A 20,251-nucleotide genomic window follows, 5' to 3' on the forward strand; every position below is an offset into this window, starting at 1 on the left:
TTTCCAAATATCCTTTGGGCGAGACACCGGGGGTTGTGTCAGAGTTCACAGTTAGTGTTGCAATATGTGAGACTGAAGAGCCAGTCTTTCACTGTGGGGGAGGCCCGCTACCCCATTTGAGAGCTATTTGCATCTTAGCGAGCAGCAGTGTGATGGCTGTAAAAAAACGCAGCTTCTTTGGTAGCCCGACTCCAACAAGGCAACTTCAGGCGTTGGGTCCAAGTCAAGCTGTGACATTTGTGTTATGATTCTGAAAATGGTTCTCCATAAGATCCCAATTTTAGTATAGTTCCATGTCAGGTGGGCAAAGTCAGCTTTTGGGCGCCACACATAAGACAGGGAATGCGGCCAATTTGAATCAATGACGTGAATTCAAGCTGGGTTCATGTAGACCCTCCACAAATACTTAAAATGTATCAGCTTATGTCTGCTGTTTAAAGAGACCTCTTTAGTTTGTGCACAAAAAAAACCAATGTGAGTCCTAAATTGGGTGCCCAAGATCCCACTCCCATGCCTCCTGTATCTCAAGTGTTGTTGCTGGGAACTAGGGACATACATGATTTATATAGCTTTGAGATAAGGTGTTCTCCACTAGTACTCGAAAATAATAGTGTAAGTTGAGGGAAGGGCTCGGGATCCAATGGATATCTCGAGATCTTAGCTCTGAGCACCCTCTGAATCCTACTGAAGACAAATGGATCCTTTAATGTTGCATCACTGAACTTCCCTCCCTAGAGAAAACGTGTCCCCCTGGAATCAAATCCCCAATCTTGTTCATAGAGTATGCAGGGAGTGTGCGCTGCACCAGTTTCTCCTCTATGATGGGAAGCCAAGGGATATTAATACCTGGGATCTTATGTGAACACAGAGCGCCCCCTCCTGTCACACTTTCCAGCTTTTGCCAGGCCCAGCTAGTGGTGGAAACTTTCTGAATATCATGAAGATCTCTCGGGAACCCCCATGGCAAAACCGTGGAAAGCGGTGCAGGGAGCACCAGATCCGCCTTAGGTCTAAAATAGGAAATCCGAGCATCTGATGAGCACTAAGAATAAGCAAAACTGCACTGCACAACCAAGTAGTAAACCTGAAAATTAGGGACCCCAAAAGCACCCCTCTCAACGGGCAATGACATGGTGTCCCAGCTAACTCCAGGTACTCCTTCCCCCCCAGACCAACCTGATAAGGTGAAACCGCAATGTGAGAAAAAAGTAATTGGGGAAAGTAATGGGGATGTTATGGAATAGATATAAAAATGTTGGCAGCACTATCATCTTCGCGAGTGCTATCCAACTAGCAAGGGAGGGAGGGAGTTTCAGCCAACGCTCAACCTGCTGCTCCAAATTGTGCACCGCTGAGCCTTAATTCAGTCTGATAATTTGCTCAGTATCTCTGTGGACCAGAATACCTACATTTGTGGCCGACTCCTCACACCATGCAAATGGGAACATACTCTCCCAACGTGCAGTGTTCGGGGTCAAGGGAAAAATCACAGATTTAACCCAATTTATACCCAACCCCGAAAAAATGCAAAATCGAATAATCTCGCGGATGAGCAGTTCCAAATTCACTCAAGGGTTACGGATGTAAAGGATGGTGTCATCCGCATATAGGAAGATTAAAAGCGGCCCAGTTTTCAACTGAAGGCCTCTCTGCAGATGTCTTTCCTGGAAGTGGAGAACCAGGGGGCCTAATACCAGTACGAAAAACAATCGGGAGAGTAGAGAACCCTGTCTGGTGGTAGTCCAAATACACTTTATAATACTGTGCAGGTCTGCTTGTGTGCAGTTTTCCCAAATACACTTTATAATACTGTGCAGGTCTGCTAGTGTGCAGTTTTCTACCTTTGTTCTTTTGGAGTGTGTTGACTGAACTATGGTAAAATGATCTATTGAGGTAGGATATAGACAATGCCTTCTGCAAAATAGAAATCCTGATTAACAAAATGGCTTGCAGAAACCGTTTTTTAGATTAAATAGGGAGTTCTATTTACTTGACACATCAGGCAACCACTCATCCACCAGGTATCCTCTTGCTGGTATATCACACCACGAACAGTGACTGAAAACATAGGAGTTTTGTGTTCTACCTAGAAAAATGCGCCACAAGCTCTATGGTAATGCAGGAGGCAATGCAGACCACATATATGTTGAATGAGTGCTGATTCTTTTTCTTACATAGGAATTCACTTCTACAGAGAAAAGTGTGCAGATGTAGGTGTCCTCTACACATGAACCTTTGTATCCTGTAATGCTGCCTAGGTACTGGGAAAAGTGAGAAATGCTTATGTTGACAGACAGCCCTGTGAAATGCCACCTGCAGTAATTTCAGTCCCCTGGGTACTTACTGATGCTAGCTAGTAGAGGTTATACAGGACCTGAAGGGGCGTAGGTATTGATTGTCTTCCATGGTGTGCTTGCTTAATGTGGGACGTAATTCTTCTAAAAGATTAAATATCACCAGGCTACTTAATCTATCTTCATATGTATCTATTATTTAGTTTGTTCAAGTTGTGTACTGTTTGTCTGAATATCTTCTCCTCCTCCTTCTCCTCTGTTGTGCTTCTAGTATGTGCATCTTCAGTGTCATTGCATAGAGTGCACCCACTGTGAAACCTCTTTGGTTTCCATTTATAATTACACCTAGTTACCACGTGCTCTCACTTGATGATATTTTATGAATAGAATGTTCCATTTTTGAAACCATTTGAAATTTGCAAATACTTTGTGCATAGTATATGTGTATCAGTAATTGTTCCTCGCTCTTTTGAAATTTGTATTTCGATTTTGCACAATGCTGCTTTCTAATTCTATTGCTTTGCTGTGAACCTTTTGAGAATGCATGTTTCATAAAGGTCTAGTACATGAATATATGTTAATATAGCTGTTTTAAACCAGTTTGCGATTTGTTTGTGTTTCACCAGCACTTCATACATCAGGTCCCAGACCAGTAGACCTAAATCATATTCTGGGAAAAGAATATATGAACAATGCGCCACAAGAACCATACTGCAGCCCTGGGGGTCAGATGATGCAGTAGAAACACGTCTCAACAAACATTAGTGCAATTTCTTTATCAATCACAGTTTACATAAATTGGCCCACCACATTTCTAATGTTTTTAAAATGTTACATGGATTCCTTTTAAAGCAGCAATTTTAGTTATACATTCATTTTGTACTTCTGCCTCGAATATGGCATTACATGCAAATGTGTTTCGAAAGCAAACTTCTTGGCTTTTTAACTAATACCCATCATCAACTTCCCCAAACCCACTTAGATACTCTGTATTAAAGCTTTATAGTGGAGAATCACTTTCAAGTAATATAAAGTGAATTCATGTTGACAAACTAGTCAATTTTGATTCTTTGTAGGATTCAAAGTTATCAGTTTTAATCACAGCTGCCAACTTCTAAGTTGCCCTTCACATCTCACTGGTCAGCTAACAGTAATCAGCACATATTACTCACATAGGGCTCAATCCTAATTACTCCTCTCAGACTTCAATATAAATAGTCAGTGAAGCGTGATCCTCTGCTGACTCATTTTTCACGTTTTTGATTACTTGATGGCTTTATACTCACTATGTAGACTTCTGATTGATCTACTTATATATTCCTCAGCTAAACTGGAATATTCTTGTTATCTGTATTTGGAAAAAGAAACCACATATGACATCTCCATGTTATATATGTTGACAAAATGGTGAGGGTTATGTGTAACTTGATTCTACGTACTAAGATGCGTCCATGGGAAAGGTGATCTCACATTTAAATGGAGGCTGATAGATACATTGTGTGGCTGGTCCAACTCAGCAGACAAACGGGCTTCCAGATGCCTCAGACAGGTTCACAACTCCGGCACCTGCATGCTTACACTTCAAGTGATGTCCCTCCACTGTTGGACAACTGGCTTTTAAGTATGAACAACCCCAGGTTGCAAAATAGTTCTTTGACTACTATGCAGAGCCCTTGTCATTAAGGATTTGGAATCGGAACCAAGTGGGGTAGTTTTAGTTTCACTTTTATGCACCATTTCTAGAGGGAGGATGTGGATTCCCCATCATAAACTGCGGAACATGTGTGGGGTGGATCCTCTTTAAAATGCCCTCTTCAGGCTCCTGTCCATAAGCAGCGTACACACAGAATGATGCTTTTCACAGCACGCGCACTGTCTCCAACCTGGCACACTCACAACAAAGAAACAATGAGGTGTGAGGTTTTTGCATCTTACTGATATCAGCTCAACTAAAGGAGCGATCAGGAACAGACAAAAAGACAGCCCACATCTAGAAGTGTCCTTACCTCCCATATGAGAGACTACTGTACCACCCCATCACTCTTGCAATCCACCAAATGGCAGTGCTCTGGAAGGCTGATCAGCAGCTCCATTTAGCAAAAGGCTTATCACATTTCTAAAGGTAGCCCTGTCTCCATCCTCATAACTTCAGTGAATGGACCTCCTCGCTTCAGCTACAGGAATGCAGGCAATGTGCTTTCACTCTCTGGGACTACAGTCTTCCCTCTCCATTCAATACTTTGCCAATCCAGGAGCTTCCGTAATAGATCCCACATTTCTACATACTAAGGCCCACTTACAGACACAGCTTATCTCATAGTTGCTTTACAAATACTCAGCATATTCACAGGATGCCGTTGAAAGGTTCTAGTGATACTTTTAATACCAACACTTTACTTAAGTCGACCTCACTCCATGTGGCTCAGATACATAGGTCTAGTGATGCTACTGATCTGTTCTATAATCAGGGTACACTGCCACCACTGCTTTATATGCTATGCTCAGGAGAGGGGCATGAGGGTATGCTTGGTGTGCCTATTCAGCTGGGTGGACAAGTATCGACCGTCACAATGTCATGCAGAAGCCTAGGCCTCAACACACATGCCTATATTGCCATGATGCTAAGAAGAAAATAAAGTGACACCAAGTATGCATGCAGCAGGGTACACAGGATAACAGAAAACACCCGTATATCAAGAAGCGGATACTCCCATATCAATATGCTACATTTCTAACCAATGGAACAGGAAAACAACTTGATTACATCGGTTTGCTCCCATCAGTTCATTGTGGAAGATTTTCTTCAGCGTGGCATATGGAGTTTGTCGATATATGTAGGATGTTGGCATTTTTCTTTAGATAAGAATTGCTCTGCCCATGATATATCTTACTTGCGAATTGAAAGGATCTGAAAAGTTTGTTATGATTTTATGATGGACATGGGGTTTGTATTGAGCTCCATAAGTTGCAGATTTATGCTTTTCTGATTTAAATCAGCTTTTACCTGTTGAATGCTATATTGGGAAGTTAGAGCAGTGTAATTTAACCCTGATGCTAATGATAGCCATATCACTGTAAAGGAATACACGTTTTTCTAAAGCAAGGATCAAAAACTCTGCACACTTAAATAAATATTTTATACAAGGAAGCACAATAAAATAAATCTTTGCTTTTAAAATATTGTTCCACATTTGGTGCAAATGTTTACAGTGCATTATTCACAAATAGACATTCAATGTAGCCTGAATCATTTCGCCTTTCCTTTTAAGATTTGTTGTGCTGAATCGTAAAGTTACATCGCTCAGACATACAGTGCGCACAATGAAGACTGAGAAACATATTGATGTAGCGTTCATACAGCGCAGGGCAGCAAGCCATCTTGCTGCGCTGGGGGAAAGGGCAAGAATTCACCTAGATTAACATAATACAGCGCAATCCTGTCCTTTGCTTGTGCTGGTGCCTTTTTGGCTGCCTTGCACCATCACAGGCACCCTAGCAACATGGTGCTAGGGTGACTGTGTTGTGAGCAGGCTAGGTTTTGTGCAGGAAGGGGCACCTTCTTGCACACAAACAATCTCCTGAGGCATTTTCCTCTTTCTATATGTGTTACAGAATACAGCACACATAAAAAGAGGAAGTACAGAGGAGAAATAAAGATATTTCTACTCGTTACACCTCACCTGGGAAGTCATAAGATTTTGACGCATTACCAGGTCTACCACTAATGGTAAATCTTGAAATGCACAAAAATCCATGGGTGGATGCATGGGAACACCAACACTCCACCCATTGAATGCCTCGCTAGGGCAGAGTAATGCAACGCAGTGATTTGCACTGCATTGTGTAATTCTGGATTTGTCAAGCCACTCACGGTCACAAAAAGGTGGCCTTGTATGGCTGGATAACTCTAACTTTGTAGTTGTCCTGCCCTTGCGCCCATGTGCGGGGCACAAGGGCTATGCGACTACTTGATAAATATGCCCCTCAGTCTATTTCAGTTCAAGATTTGAGTGCATGTAGGTTTGTTTTCCGATGAATGCACTGCTGGGTATTTTTTTACATAGATCTTTTCTCTAGGAGGTAGAGGTAACAGTATGGAAATAGTCTATTATAACAGTTAACCTATACATTAAACATGCCTCATAGTTTACTTTTGAGCACAAAACAGCATTGTGCATAATTTCATACTGTATATCAACATAATTACAGTGACTTAGCCGAAAGATTACATAGTATAACTGGCAAAGGGGTGATATGTGCTTGAAGTAGAGATCTGTGGTTTGACTCAGTGCAGTGCAATTTTGATTGAAATTTGCAGAACTCTAATCATGGACATTATCTAGGGGTTGCCAGGGGTTGGGGCTATGACCCCTAATGTGCCTTTCCTGGCCCCTGGCTAGGCCTGGGCAGAAATATAATGCGATGCTAAATTCTGCCATCCAATGTGTGGAGGAATTCTATTTATGTGGGATAATGCTGGACTTATTTTGGCAAGCTGGTTGGCGTGACAAGCTTTCCAAGCCACTGGCATGTGCACACAAGATTTGTCCGCAACTTTCATGGCTTCAAGTCACAGTGGAGCTTACCGGTGCCATTGTTGTGATACTGGAGAGTGGCCACATCTCCTTCTTGAGCAGATTCTCTACTCGAGAAGCAGCAAAATTTACTTGAAAATGTATTTTCTTCTTTTTTTCAACAAGAAGGCAGTGCCCCATGGACTTCAACTTTCTCTTCCTGTCCAACAGGAGCCTCCCTGTGTTTTGTCTATTTCCAGGTCACTTTTCAGTTGGATTTTGAGGTGAAAGGATTACCCTTTGTCTGTAATTCCTGCTGTACATATACCATTGAATTTTAAGGACTTTGTTTTTGTGATATCACAAGTAATTTCAAAAACATTTGTATAAAGGTGTTGTTTGTTTGCTAGAGGGCATGTACCAGTATTTATGTGTACTTTTATTTGATTTTTAAATTTGATTGTGGAGTTTCAGTCAGGCCTAGTTATTGTTTTTTCATTTCATCTTTTATCTTTTGTAAAGGAAACAAAGGTTGCTCAGTTTAGCACATTTTCTCCATGTTTGTTAAATTTGCACTATTCATGTACTTTACTGTGTGGCCTAGTATGTCCATGGGATATTCAGTCAGTACTAGTCATGGGTACAAGAAACAACTGATTTTGTGGTATATGTTGTATTAAAACATCATTTATGCCAGAGATGGCATTGGATTAAATGGAAATTATAGATTTTTTTGTATTTTAGCAGGGTAATATTTGATGCCATCGGAGGATTTTTATAGCTCACTTAATTTTTGTTTTTGGCATTGCTGAATTAATGGTAGTGTTTTCTCCATTGTTACCATGCTTCCTTTCTCTGTCCAGTGTGTGGTTGTTTGTTGCATCCATGCCTCCTTGTTTGTTGTTGCTTGACCATGTGGCCAGTCTGCAATTTTGTGCAGCCAGCCAGTGTGCTTTTGGCATTGGACTGAATGTGTTTTTCTTTTCCCCCATGCCTTCTTGTTTGTTGTCTGATAATGTGGCTGAAGGCCATTTTGTGTAGCCAGCCAGGTTGCCTATGCCATAGGCCTGCATGTGTTACTTGCTGTATCCATGCCTCCTTTCTAGTTGTTATTGTTAGACCATGTAGCCGGCGACAATTTTGTGCAGCCAGCCAATGTGTAAATCTTTTTTTTTCTTTTTTCAAAGCCATTTTCGAGGGAGATTGATTGGAGTGGACTATGCCTTTTTGTTTTTGTTCATGTTTACTTTCCCAGATATCAGTATAATATGCTCAAGGATCATTGTAGTATTTGTACATATGAACAGGGTTTAATACTATATTAATTTTTTCAATTTTTCCCTTGCAACACCGTGCCTCTTTTGGGTTTCTGAAATAGCTTAGCACACCACCAATTATTTTAATTAATTTATTATTAAAACATTTTATTTACATTTAAAAAATGTATCCTATTCTTTTTTTTTACATTTTCTCCCGATCCACCCCCTGCCTGCCATGAGCACCTACCGCACACCATCATTTAAGTTTTTTAAGCATTATTCCATTTCCCCCTGAACTCCTCTGACTCCCAAAGTGCCATCCTAGAATTCATTGTTTATGGATTAATCCATTTTCTCCTGGATCCCCCTGCCTGCCTGCCATAGGCACACACTAGCATACATTTGTTAAGGATTATTCCATTTCCCCCTGCACCTCCCTGACTACCATAGGTGTCTCCCCTTCGATGCACATAAACCAAACAGTGTCATCTGTATGTTATTATCCTGATTAAAAAATGAAATATTTTGTTATGGTAGTGTGGTTGGACTTTTGATTGGATATACTATTGATGTTAAATATTTAGGATGATAATAACCACACTAAATTATATTGTCTGTACTGTGAATAATTAAAATTTCAACAATGCTATGTTTCACTAAATGTTTTTGTTGCTCGTTTGCCTTTAGGTTCACAAGAGAAATCTCCCACAGTACTTCCAGACAGAAGTCCAGTACAAAGTTGCACAACCGCATCACGTGAGTCCTCCAGTCCCTGCCAACTGACAGGACTTGAAGATGGTCCTAAAGAGAGATGCTGCCAAGAAAGAGGCCAGTGAGGAAATTAAGAAGCAGAATACCACCACTGGCAGACTGCCCCAAACCTTATTCAGGAGACGTGTGCCTGCCGCATCATCCTCTGAGCAGCAAGCTGGAAGCAGTACTCCCTCATCAATGGCACCATCCCAACCTGAGCCCAAGGCAATGTCTTTCACCAAGGTAGCCACTGTAATCATGGTGTCAAGCAGTGAGTCTGAATTGGATTTGTCTCAGCTTCAAACTAGTAACCAATCATCGTAGGAGACTGAGCAAATAGGTCAACAGGAGCTGCAGCTAGCAATAGTAGATCTTCCTGAAGTAGGAGCAGAGCAGGAGCTTGTGCTTACTGGCTGAGCAATATGTACCTCTTCTTGACCCATTGGCTTCTTGATCTCCAGCAAGACAATGGAACAGTACACAACCATCTTCTGCAAGCCACCCTTCTAATGATATGGACATGGATTTGTCTGCAGCTGAATCTGAGACCCGCTACGAGACACAAGGGAAAAGCAAAGTTCCTGAAAACCTTACAATTATGGAAGGGGATGAGGAGCACAAGCCATTCATTGTCATGGAAGCTGGCTCAGAGGACACCAACATTACCCCTCCTATTCAACCTGCTCTCAGGGATATGGAACTCGTTCCACCACCAGCTTCCATATTTGTAGGCCCCTACTGAGACCTGCATCATCACTTCCTCAGTCGAAGTATGCACTGCAGAGAGGCAATTGTTGACACATCTACCTACCCCCAGTTTGGGACTTCTTTATGATTAGCAAGAAGGAGGATAACATTTCAACATGCTCCATTTACCATGTGAGTGTTTGCCACACTATGGTGCTGGAGGCCGAAGGACACATGTAAAATACATGGGAGAAGCACTTTAAAAAAATTGCTGCAGGCGGTGGTGGTGATGAGGGGAATCTGATCTGATCATGGTGGGAGGTGATCAAGAAGAATATTGTGATACCTTTACACAAAGAAGCCCTGTCCACAGCAGTGCACTAGTATCACCTGCCTCAGCAACCTCAAAATGGCACAGGAGTCAGATGAAGACACCACAGCATACAGTGACTACACCAAGATGCACATTGAGTCTACCACCTCCTGGTTCTGTCCTGAAGTCACCTGCTTTAGTGGCACCAGAGAAAAAAATCCAAGCTACTATAACGGGCAAGCTTAGGCAGGAGGGTTCCGATAAACTCAACTACCTACCTGCACATTTGAACAACAGAACGCTGGCCAAACCTTCTCTCTTTTTCTTGTGTGGGTGGATAGAGATTTTTAGAATTTGTAGTAGCCATCCACCTGAAATGGAAGGTTGTCAGTTGGACCTATTTTGCCAGAGTTGCTGTTTCAGCGCCCCATCATGATCTGAAACAGTTGGTTGGACAAGCTTTGCAGCAGAGTGCTGCTCACACTATCCACCTGATGACAGACATGTGCACGAACAGTCCAGCAACTGATTACCTGTGTATCACTGCACACCGGATCTCTCTTTTAAGGTTAGGCTATAGCTATCTACAGGTTTCAGTACTGAAGAAAATGTTATGGGCATTCAGTGGCATGCAACAGTAACAATGTTCACCATGGAGAAATCCCATACAGCTGCAAACGTCTTGGAATACTTTTAACAGCAATGTGTTCGAATGGCTGTGAACCAGAGATTTGTTGCCTTGAACAATGACAGCAATATAGTTAAGGCCATACCAGATGGTGGCTGTTTCAGTGTACTTTGATTGGAGCATTGCATCAACCCTGAATGCGCAGGACTTTTTGAAAAAAAGAAGATATAGTCAGCAAAAAAATGACCACCTGCAGGAAAATCTGCACTCAGTTCAGCTTTTATTTTAAAGCCCAGAAGAAGTTAACAATCATTCGGTGTGCTACTATATTACTAGTTAACTCCCTCATACAGGAGGTGGCAACACTTTGGAACTCAATCTATTACGTGTTGCAATGTCTGTTTGAGGAGTACAAACCGATCAATGACTATGACATTCAAGGAGGAGCGGATGCAACTTCAAAAAGCATGACCATATAGGTGGACAAAAGGGGCCTGGTCAAATGCCTGACACAGATGCTACTTCCTTTTAAGGTTGACACACAGAAAGTCAGGAAGGAGGACAGTACAATGAGCCAAGCTGTCCCATTGAGCCAAGCTGTCCCATTTTTGCAGCTGCTACAGGACTAGTAAAAAAAGGTGGTTGCAAATTTTCACCGGTGTGAACAGTGACAGAAGTGCATGAGTTGGTTGAGAGCTTAATCCTTTGCTTGGCTGTTAATCCAAGGCTGCTATCAGAAATTGTTTTGTACAAAGAGTACATCTGTTCTACAATGCCTGACACACAGTACAAAAATATACTGCCCACTTTTATTCTTTTTTCAGACATGAATGTTTCACTGTTCAATATGTGGATTGTTGATCAAGCGAGGAACCTGGAAGAACAACGGCTGGAAATCAGTATCCAGATCAGAAGTTCAGGCATGCTGCCTTCAAACTCTAGAGATGCACTGCTGTTGTCTCACAGCAGCCAGCTCCAGCACCAATAACACCCACAGCAACATCAACAGCCACAGAAAAATCTGACCCAACTTCTGCATTGGCTTTTGTTCAAGTGGCAGAGCCTAAGTCAAGTACAAAGGCAAAGGCAAAAGAGTTTGAGCATGTGGCAGTACCAATGAGCATTGAGAGGCTGACTCAGGACTATCTGGATGACCCAAAACATGTCTACTTGGAGCAAAACCCATTGGTCTTTGGGTACGGGAAGATGTGCCAATGGCCCGAGCTCAGCGGGCTAGCAATAAAGTATCTGGCTTGTCCGGTAGCCAGTGTGTCTGCTGCGCATGTGTTCCATGCAGCTGGCACAGTTGTCTCAGTGACAATGACCAGTCTCTCACCTCAAAATGTGGAGAGATTGACCATGGTCAAAATGAGCAGGCTCTTCATACCACTTAATTATATTTCCGGAAAAACCACAGGAGGAGGATGAGAGTGACCGGTCAGACTCTAGTGCATTCTGTGACCAACTTCTGGGTGAACCACCCGAGTTTGAGGACAAACTCTACTTCCTTGTCTGAGTATGTCTCCCTAGAAGACTTTCATTATTGTTGAACTGATTTGCACCCCCCAAAAAAAATTGATTTAGCTAGAGGAACATTTTATATTCTGTTTGTGTCTGACTTATACAGCCATACCATGTTAGGCACATCTATTGCAGATTGGAGTAGGACCAGTGTGCAGTGAAGAAGACTCTCCATACCCTTCAAGGACATTGGAGACAATGCCTGCCTCCATGCTATGCATACATTTGGAGCAGTTTTCCACTAAGTCATCATGACATTTTTCTAAACTTATTCTTCAGGTCTGTCCTCTGGAGAATCTAACATATGGCTTACTGTTAGTTCATTTTTGTAAGCCTCTATCACAATCATAAATAACTAGCTCAATACAGTAGTATGTGTTTTATATTTGTTCATATTTTGTCAGATTCAAATTGAGAATACTAAGATGTTGGCTGCCTCTTACACAGCGACTGTTTTACAAGCATCAGTGTGTGTCCAAGGTCTTTGATGGGCAGGCTGCAATTGAGTTTGGTGGGATACTGTTGTTTGATGAATTTGTTGTAGATAGTTTAGATATGGTTTGTTAGAACCGGGGTCTCTAGTTGGCCGGGGTACGTACCCTACTCCAAGTAGGGACCACCGCTTCCGACAGGGTAGCCTGGGGCAGAGCGGGAAGGCTTAACTTCAGAGGCAATGTGTAAAGTATTTGCGCAACACACACCAACAAAAACACAGTAAATCATGCACAAAAAGGGACACCACACCAGTTTGTATATAAAAATATTAATATCTTTATCTAAGGATTATGAAAGATCAATCATCAGGTAAATGCAGCTGTAGGCAAGATCAATAATCAGATACGAATCCCGTCTCCAGGCAAGATCAATAGTAAAATAAATCCAGCTGCCAGGTAAGATCAATAGTAAAATAAATCCAGTTTCCAGGTAAGATTACCAATCCAAATTTCACATCGCATGCACTTCTCAGTAATGTCTCTAAGTGTCCTCTGATGGCACCAAGTTCACTTTAGGAATGCTCTTATGGCCAAAGTTCACTCTAGGGTGGTTCTTTAGGGTCGAGGATCACTTTAGGAACGTTCTTCTAGCAGAAGTTCCCTTGTAGCCTTATATGTGTGCCTCACAAAGAAATGACGCTCCCAGCGGAGGAAGTGATGCTGCCCAGGCGCTGCTGGTAGTGCTAAAATGCCCCAATGCTTGCAGAGGCGCTGTCGCCCTTATGCAAAACAGTACTTAACATGTGGGTTGACAAAAGTTCCCTAAGTCACGTGGAGTGAGCCCTGATCCTTCAGTAACTGGGGAATTACCAGCGCCGTCCCATAGGCTCCCAGCGTGATGGCGCTCCTATTGCCAGTGAATGATTACCTGCCTGATGTCCCTGGCATGCCGGTTATGCAGTTACGGCTGTCCCGCTTTTGGATTCAGGCAGTCCCCGGCAACTTAGTTCACCGCGATATGCCACCCAGTTGGCAACCTGCACCCCGCCTCCTTAGCGCGGCAGACCGACGCTTCGCGCCCCCGCTAGGCTGTTACCTGTGGTTAGTGGGGGCGAGGCAGGCGATGTCGTGGAGCCCCTCTCTCCTCCGGGGCACCCGATCCACGCTGTGTGTGTAGGGAGCGAGGCAGCCGGACCCCCCTCAAGTGCGGCTTTTTCTGCAGCGGTGGGTCCTTGCTGGGGACGCCTGCAGTTGCTGGGCAACCCCTTCTGCGTATTCACCAATCCCGGCGTGGCCCTGTTGATGGGACACCAATCCCAGCGCAGCTCTCGCTGGGGACGCTCCGTCGTTACTGGGCAATGCCCCGGGGGTACCCAATCCCAGCGCTGCATTTCCTGATGCTGGGTGTGACGCGCCCAGGGCTTCCAAAGCTCCCGGGCCGTGGCGGTGCTTACGGGGAAAAGAAGGATGTTTTCCAAGCAATCTTGGGGTACTTTCCACCCGGGCTGTGGTGATGATGATTGGGAGGCAGTTTTAAGTATCCTCTAAACAGAAACAGTGGCGGCGACGTCCAGGGCTCAGCGCTCTCGCTGCACAGTGCTATACCATGCCGTAGGAGTTCCTGCCGGCACCAGCGGTTATCAGGGCTTCCACACTACAGTCTCGCAGGCAGATCCTGGGCGCCGGTGGTGGCTTAGAGGGTGACTCAAAGATCATCATGCACCCAGCGCTGCAGAGGCAGTTTGGACAGCAGAGAAGATGGATGATCCTTAGGGATCCCCACTGGGAAGGGGGATAGAAAGCCCTTATAGCCTTGGTAGCTGTTGCAAATCCCCACAGTGAGCAGGGGATTAATTAACCTCTTAATTGAGACACTCTGGTGATGGTATTCCTTCAGTCTCTCTGGCAGGGCAGGATCAGCGGGCAGTAGGGCAGCTCAGTAGGTCGGGCAGCAGTTCCTTGGAGCAGTCAGCCTCCTTCCAGTTGGCAATCCTTCCTGACGCACCAGTCCTCACTCCCGCAGAGTTTATTCCAGGTCCAGCAGTGTAACAAAGAAGTGAGGCCAGGACCGTCCCTTATATATCTTTTAGTCTAGGGGCTAGTAGGTGGTAGAAGCCTCTGGAAGGGTCTGGGGGCAGGGGCTTCTGGAAGAGTCCAGGGAGTTCTGGAATGTTCCCTGCCTTCCCTAACCTAACTGTAACAGTGACGAGAGACGGTCCGTTAAGTCTACAGTGGGCAGCCCATCATAGCTCATCCCAGGGAAGAGGTGTGAATCACCGCTCCCACCTCCCAACCCAGGCAGGCTATCAGTATGCAGAGGGGAGGGGGGAGTCTCAGTGCCCCGTCTAAGTGTAGGCAAAAAAAGGTCCACTTTCTAACAGTGGGATCCCTAGCGTCGTAGTGCCCAAACTCCATATATCATTGGAAAGGGTTCCCTGCCCCGAGTCCAACAAGACCAAACATGGCTAACATATTAAGTCCCAGGCAGAAGTACTCCCATTAGGGGGGTTCCCAATGCTAGCCTATGGAGAGTTAAGCCCTACTGCAGTAGCTGGAGCTCGTGGCAGATATGCCAGCCTCACAAGGTTTTAGGGGAGAGCACCTGAACCTCAGCGCTGTTTTAACAGTGGTGAGGCGCCCAGAATCCTAAGTCCAACAAAATGTAAGGTAAAAATGGGAGGCAAAAAGGGCAAAACTGTAGGGGAGACCACCCCGAGGCTGACAGGTCTAACATGGTTGCTTAAGAATTCAGATAGTTTGATGCATAGGACTTGCAAGGGGGTGATGCTATTAGTGATCGAGACTGGTGCAGTGAATAATTTGATGATTTTGAAGATCTCTTTGCATATGTTGGTGCTATTGTCTAGGTTTTCTGCTATGCTTTGCATATGTTGGTGCTATTGTCTAGGTTTTCTGCTATGGCCTTCTCCTGCTAGTGGAGAAGTGTGGCTCACTGGTTAGAGCAGGCAGACCCTGAAGCAGAGGTCAGACCCGGGACCAGGGTTCAATTCCCGACGCGGCAGGGTCTTGAGCTCAAATGTCCATGGACTCGATAATTCTCGCTTCGGTGCCTGACCTAATCATGGGTTCACACTCTGCAACTCTGGGCATTAAGCTTGCTTAATCTCCACAACGCCCCCCCAGCGGCGGGATGCCTGGCTTTCACCTTGAGGATGCCCTGTAGGGGCTATCTCACAGGGAAAAGCCAGGACGGGTTCCTAAGGCAAGCGCGGAGATACCCCTTCGGGGGTCGATTCCGGCGCGATATAAGAACCATAATAATAATAATAATAATAATGGCCTTCTTTTTGGTTTCACTGATCTGCTACTTGTTGTATGTCAGGTACCATTTTGAAGAAGTCTTTGCCTGCTTCTTTGCGATTTACTCTCGTCTCTCCAGTTGCTTGCAGTGTTGTTTCATTGCTCGTAGTTCATCCGTCTACTAACTTGTATGCTTCATGGTTCTCTTTCAGGTGTTTTTGTTGTTTGCTAGGGAGTGCGCACAGTCTGTGATCCATTTGTCCAGTTATTTGATGTCGCAATTCAGGTTGCCTGTGGGGTTGGGCTGGTTCATGTGCAAGGTTGGGACTATTTTGATTCTCTGAATCTGTTCCAGTTCTGTCTGACCTCGCTGACGGCAGCAGGTTTGCTTTGGCGAGGGAAGTAGTAAGTGGTAATAGGCATGGTCGATCCTGATGAAAGGCATGGTTGCAGTGAATTTGATGTCCTTGAAAGTTGGGAAAATGGATCCTCAAGGGTGTCTTGGTTAGTAAAGTGTTGAGTAAGTACAACATTTCCAAGGCTTAGGAGGAGTACAATGGAGCTAGGGTCGTTCCAGTTCTCCACGTGGAAATTCAGGACTGATTGAGGCTTTATCCTTGATGGTGATAGGAGCAACAAAGTCTGTGATGTTGTCAGGGAACCTAGGTCAGGGCCGGTTCGGGAGATAAGAAAGGGTTCAAATTCAGGATGAAGGTTGGCAAGGTTTTCAGTTTGAATTGTAGGTACTCTATGTGGATGGTGGCAGTATCGGTGCCTATAGTGTAGTTGATGGATTCTTTGTAGATGATTGTGATTCATTCACCTGGTTTATGTTGTCAATTCTGCTATGAGGTCTTGTATCGTGTGGCGTTGTTAGGTGGCAACTCAGAGATCAGCCAATTTTCCGTTGAGAAGAGTATGCCACTGGCTTTGGTGCCCAGGATGTCTCAGATTCTGAGATCTGTGAGCAAGCAGGTGTTAAGGAGCACACTAGTTAGTTTGTGTGGTTTGCAAGCAGGCGTGGGGTTGTTGCTATATGTCAGTTGTGTGTATGATCATGACTATGTTCTTGCATTTAAATGAAAATCAGTGCAAGTGAAAGCTCCTTCTGTGTTGTGCGAAGCGGAATGGCAGCAGCGTGGGCACAGGCATTCCTGGGATGAGAGCCCAGAGGGAGACAGAGGAGTACCATTAGGGTGCAGTTAGATCAGGGTTTGTGGCACTGGGTAGTGTTGTGTTAGCTGCATGGCTGCTACAAGTCCATATTGCAACTATCATTCTGTTGGTGCCAAGAGGTGTTGGTGAGCAGGGCTTGCAAGGAGCATTGGAAGAACACATAAGTACAAGGGGGAGGAGGGAGGGATCACAGGGGGTGGGAGGGTAGAACAAAGGAAAGCAGAAAGCCATAGAAAGGGGAGAAAAAAGCAAAGGATGGAAGGAAGGGAGCGGAACAGAGGAAAAAGAAGGAATGGAAAGTAAGCAGAGAGGGGTGAGTTACAATACAGGCAAAACAGAGGAAAGGAGAATGCAAACAGAAGAAAAAGAGTGAACAATTAGAGGACAAAGTGTGATGCATAAGGAGTGAAAGAGCCAAACAAATGTTTGTAAAGTGAGCAAGTGGAAAAATAAGCAAACCAGAAGAAAAGGCAAACCTGAGAAAACAGAGAGATGCACAAGGAATGATAGAGACAAAAGGGCACAAAGGATAATAGAGGCAGAAAGATAAAGAGTGAGCATTAAGGAGACAGTAAAAAGAAAGGGTGACAGAGTGAGACAGAGTATCAGGAGGCAGCAATCGCAGGAGCAGCAGACGTGGGGCTTTCACTTCTTGAACTATTGTTCAGGTTTGTGAAATTCCGTGAAATGTTAAACTTAATATCGGGCTGTGTTTAAGATCTGATTTGATTTTAAGAATGATGCAACTGCAAGGAGGCAGTCATTTTGAGTGTCCTCTACATAGAAAAAGTGTGCATATTATCCTAAAGTTAGCAAATGAAATTTAACATTAATGCAGCAACATTCTCATTCTCCACTACGTGTACCTTCAAACTGCTTCAAATATCTGTTTGCACATTACGGTTGCTATGCTTTTAACTGATAAGTTCTCTCTCCACTTCTGATCCCTCTGTTTATTTCAGCTTGTATTTATAGTTGTTTTTCTTTTCATCCAGCAATTTGAGGCACTTTTGAAATTATTTTTAAAAAAGAACCAAAAAAATTACTGGACGCATGAATGAATAGGTTTATTTAGCTCAACAATACAAACTAAAGTGCCTCAAAATGATTCTAAAAAACGGGAATGAATAAATAGTGTTATACCCATAACCCTTAGGGTGGTCTTCGTCCAAATTTTCTGCATCCCTCCCCAAATATTTGCTGATCTTGTTTGCCATCGTTAGTACTCTGTACACTTTACCATGCTAACCAGTGCTAAAGGCAATGTGCTCCCTCCTTAAAACCTGGTAGCATTGGCTCATCCTCAATTGGCTTATTTAATTTACTTATTTGCCACTGGTAAAGTGGTACTTGATGTACCAGGGACTGTAGACCGTCTCTGCCCACATAATTTGGTGTATCTGATGGTTAGGCTTTGTGTATTCCTCCTAGACAGCCACAAACAGTAGGGAACTTAGGTGTGTCTGGATGGGCCATCACTGGAAGGAAGGGAGGGAGGAGCTGAGCACAGCCCCACCTACACCTAGAGAACTTGTGTCCTCCCTGCAAACAGATTCATGCATACCCCCTGTAGTTAGTTAGGAGCCGGGGAAACCTCTAATAACTTTTCTCTCACTTCCAATGCACAACTGGGTGTAAATACTGGACCTCAGATGCCAACTCTTCATTACACTTCTGAACCAGTGGATACTGTTCTAGGAAGGATTGCTGTTCTGCCACCAGGATTGCCACTTTGCTGGACTGCTGCTTTGAACAAATGCCTCCCTGTTGAGGTGACCTGCTGTCTGCTGCATATTGCCTGGGTGAGAAGGACTGGACCTGCATCTCTTGAACCCAGAGTGACTCAAAGGGCTAGTTGGCCGGTCCCCTGATCCGAAGCTTCAAGGACTGGCTTTTAAAAACCTTGTATCCAGCACCTGGACTCTGCCATCTCTGAGTCTTGCACTCCCAAGTGGTGCCCCCAATTCCTTGACTCTGAAGGTTCTTTTGCCAAGCCCAGCTGTGGTTCTCAGTGGAACCAATATAAAGTGACGCTAAGCCCTGGAAAGCCTTGTCACACAGCTTCCAGCCTCATCAAAAACTAAACCAAGCTACGCCAAGCCTCACAAATCCTCCCCACACAGCTTCTAGATTATCAGAACTGATGTACAGCTACGCAAGGCCATGTCAAGCTTTGCCTCACAGCTCACCAGAACGAACACAAAGGGACGCCAACCCTGCAAAGCCTCATTGCAAAGCTTCCTTAGAACTAATGCGAGACAACATGAAGTCTTGAAAAACTAAACAGTACAAACTGTGCACCAGGATTTAAGGTACTGTGTTGAAAGGGGCTAGGTGTGTCTCTGTAGCCGGCCAATGCCCCATTGTGGTCAGAATGAACTTGTGGCTTTGTCTCAGTCCGGTACAACCAAATAACCACAGTTGGCACTTGTTACTGTTATGCACTATTTTCACAAAAATTGTTACAAAATCAGGATTCTGGTTCCAATGATTGGATTTTTTTCTTGTTGGTCTTGTTTTATTTAGTAAAAATTACACTTTTTCTACTTGTGTTGTGAGCTCCTTTTGTGGTGTCTTCTCACTGTATTACAATTCGAAATGTTGCGCAAATACTTTACACATTGCTTCTGAGTTAAGCCTGGCTGCTCTGTGCCAAGGTAACCCGGGTGTAGTGTGCATAGCGGGCCTATGCGGAGGTCCACGGAGTTGAAAACAAACTCCATGGAACTCCGTTGAATTCTGCTACGCCACCCGCCTCCAACCCTGCATTATAGAAGGAAATTAAAAATGATTAAAAAATCATTTTAAAACCAATTACCTGGCATGCGGCGTCACCGGGCTGCCCTCCTCCTCTTCTTCGCCATCTCACGAATCCGTTTGAGAACTGCGTGGCAGTCCTGCACGTCAGATTACGATGCAACAGATACCGTGGCTGTCAGATCGTGCATGGTTAACATTGAGGCGAGTACTGCTGGCTGCAGCACCTGCCACAATGCTAAACATGCAGGTGTGCTTTTCACTGCACTACGAGTGTTGGGCCTTCCGACATCGTATTCAGGCCCTAAGTATTTTATTTAATAATTATATGTTTTATGTTACATATATTATTTCTGTGTTTTGTTATCAGGGAGTAGGATGGGGAGTGATTAAAATATTAATTTCTTACCCATTAATTATTATTTTAATACAAATTCTGTTATTTATTACTTTATATGATAATTCTGGTATCATTTTTAATTTTAAATATATTTTAAATTTAGGCTGAAAGATATGTGGGAGTATAGTGTGGGAATTTAATTAAATGATCGATTAATAGCATGTTTTATTTGATATTATTTTAAATGTGTAATCTTGTACATTGATTATAAAATATATATGAGTATTACATTATCCTTTTGTATTTATTTTCAA

The sequence above is a fragment of the Lissotriton vulgaris genome, chromosome 1_1 (assembly GCF_964263255.1).
Source record: "Lissotriton vulgaris chromosome 1_1, aLisVul1.2, whole genome shotgun sequence".
Lineage (NCBI taxonomy): Eukaryota > Metazoa > Chordata > Amphibia > Caudata > Salamandridae > Lissotriton > Lissotriton vulgaris.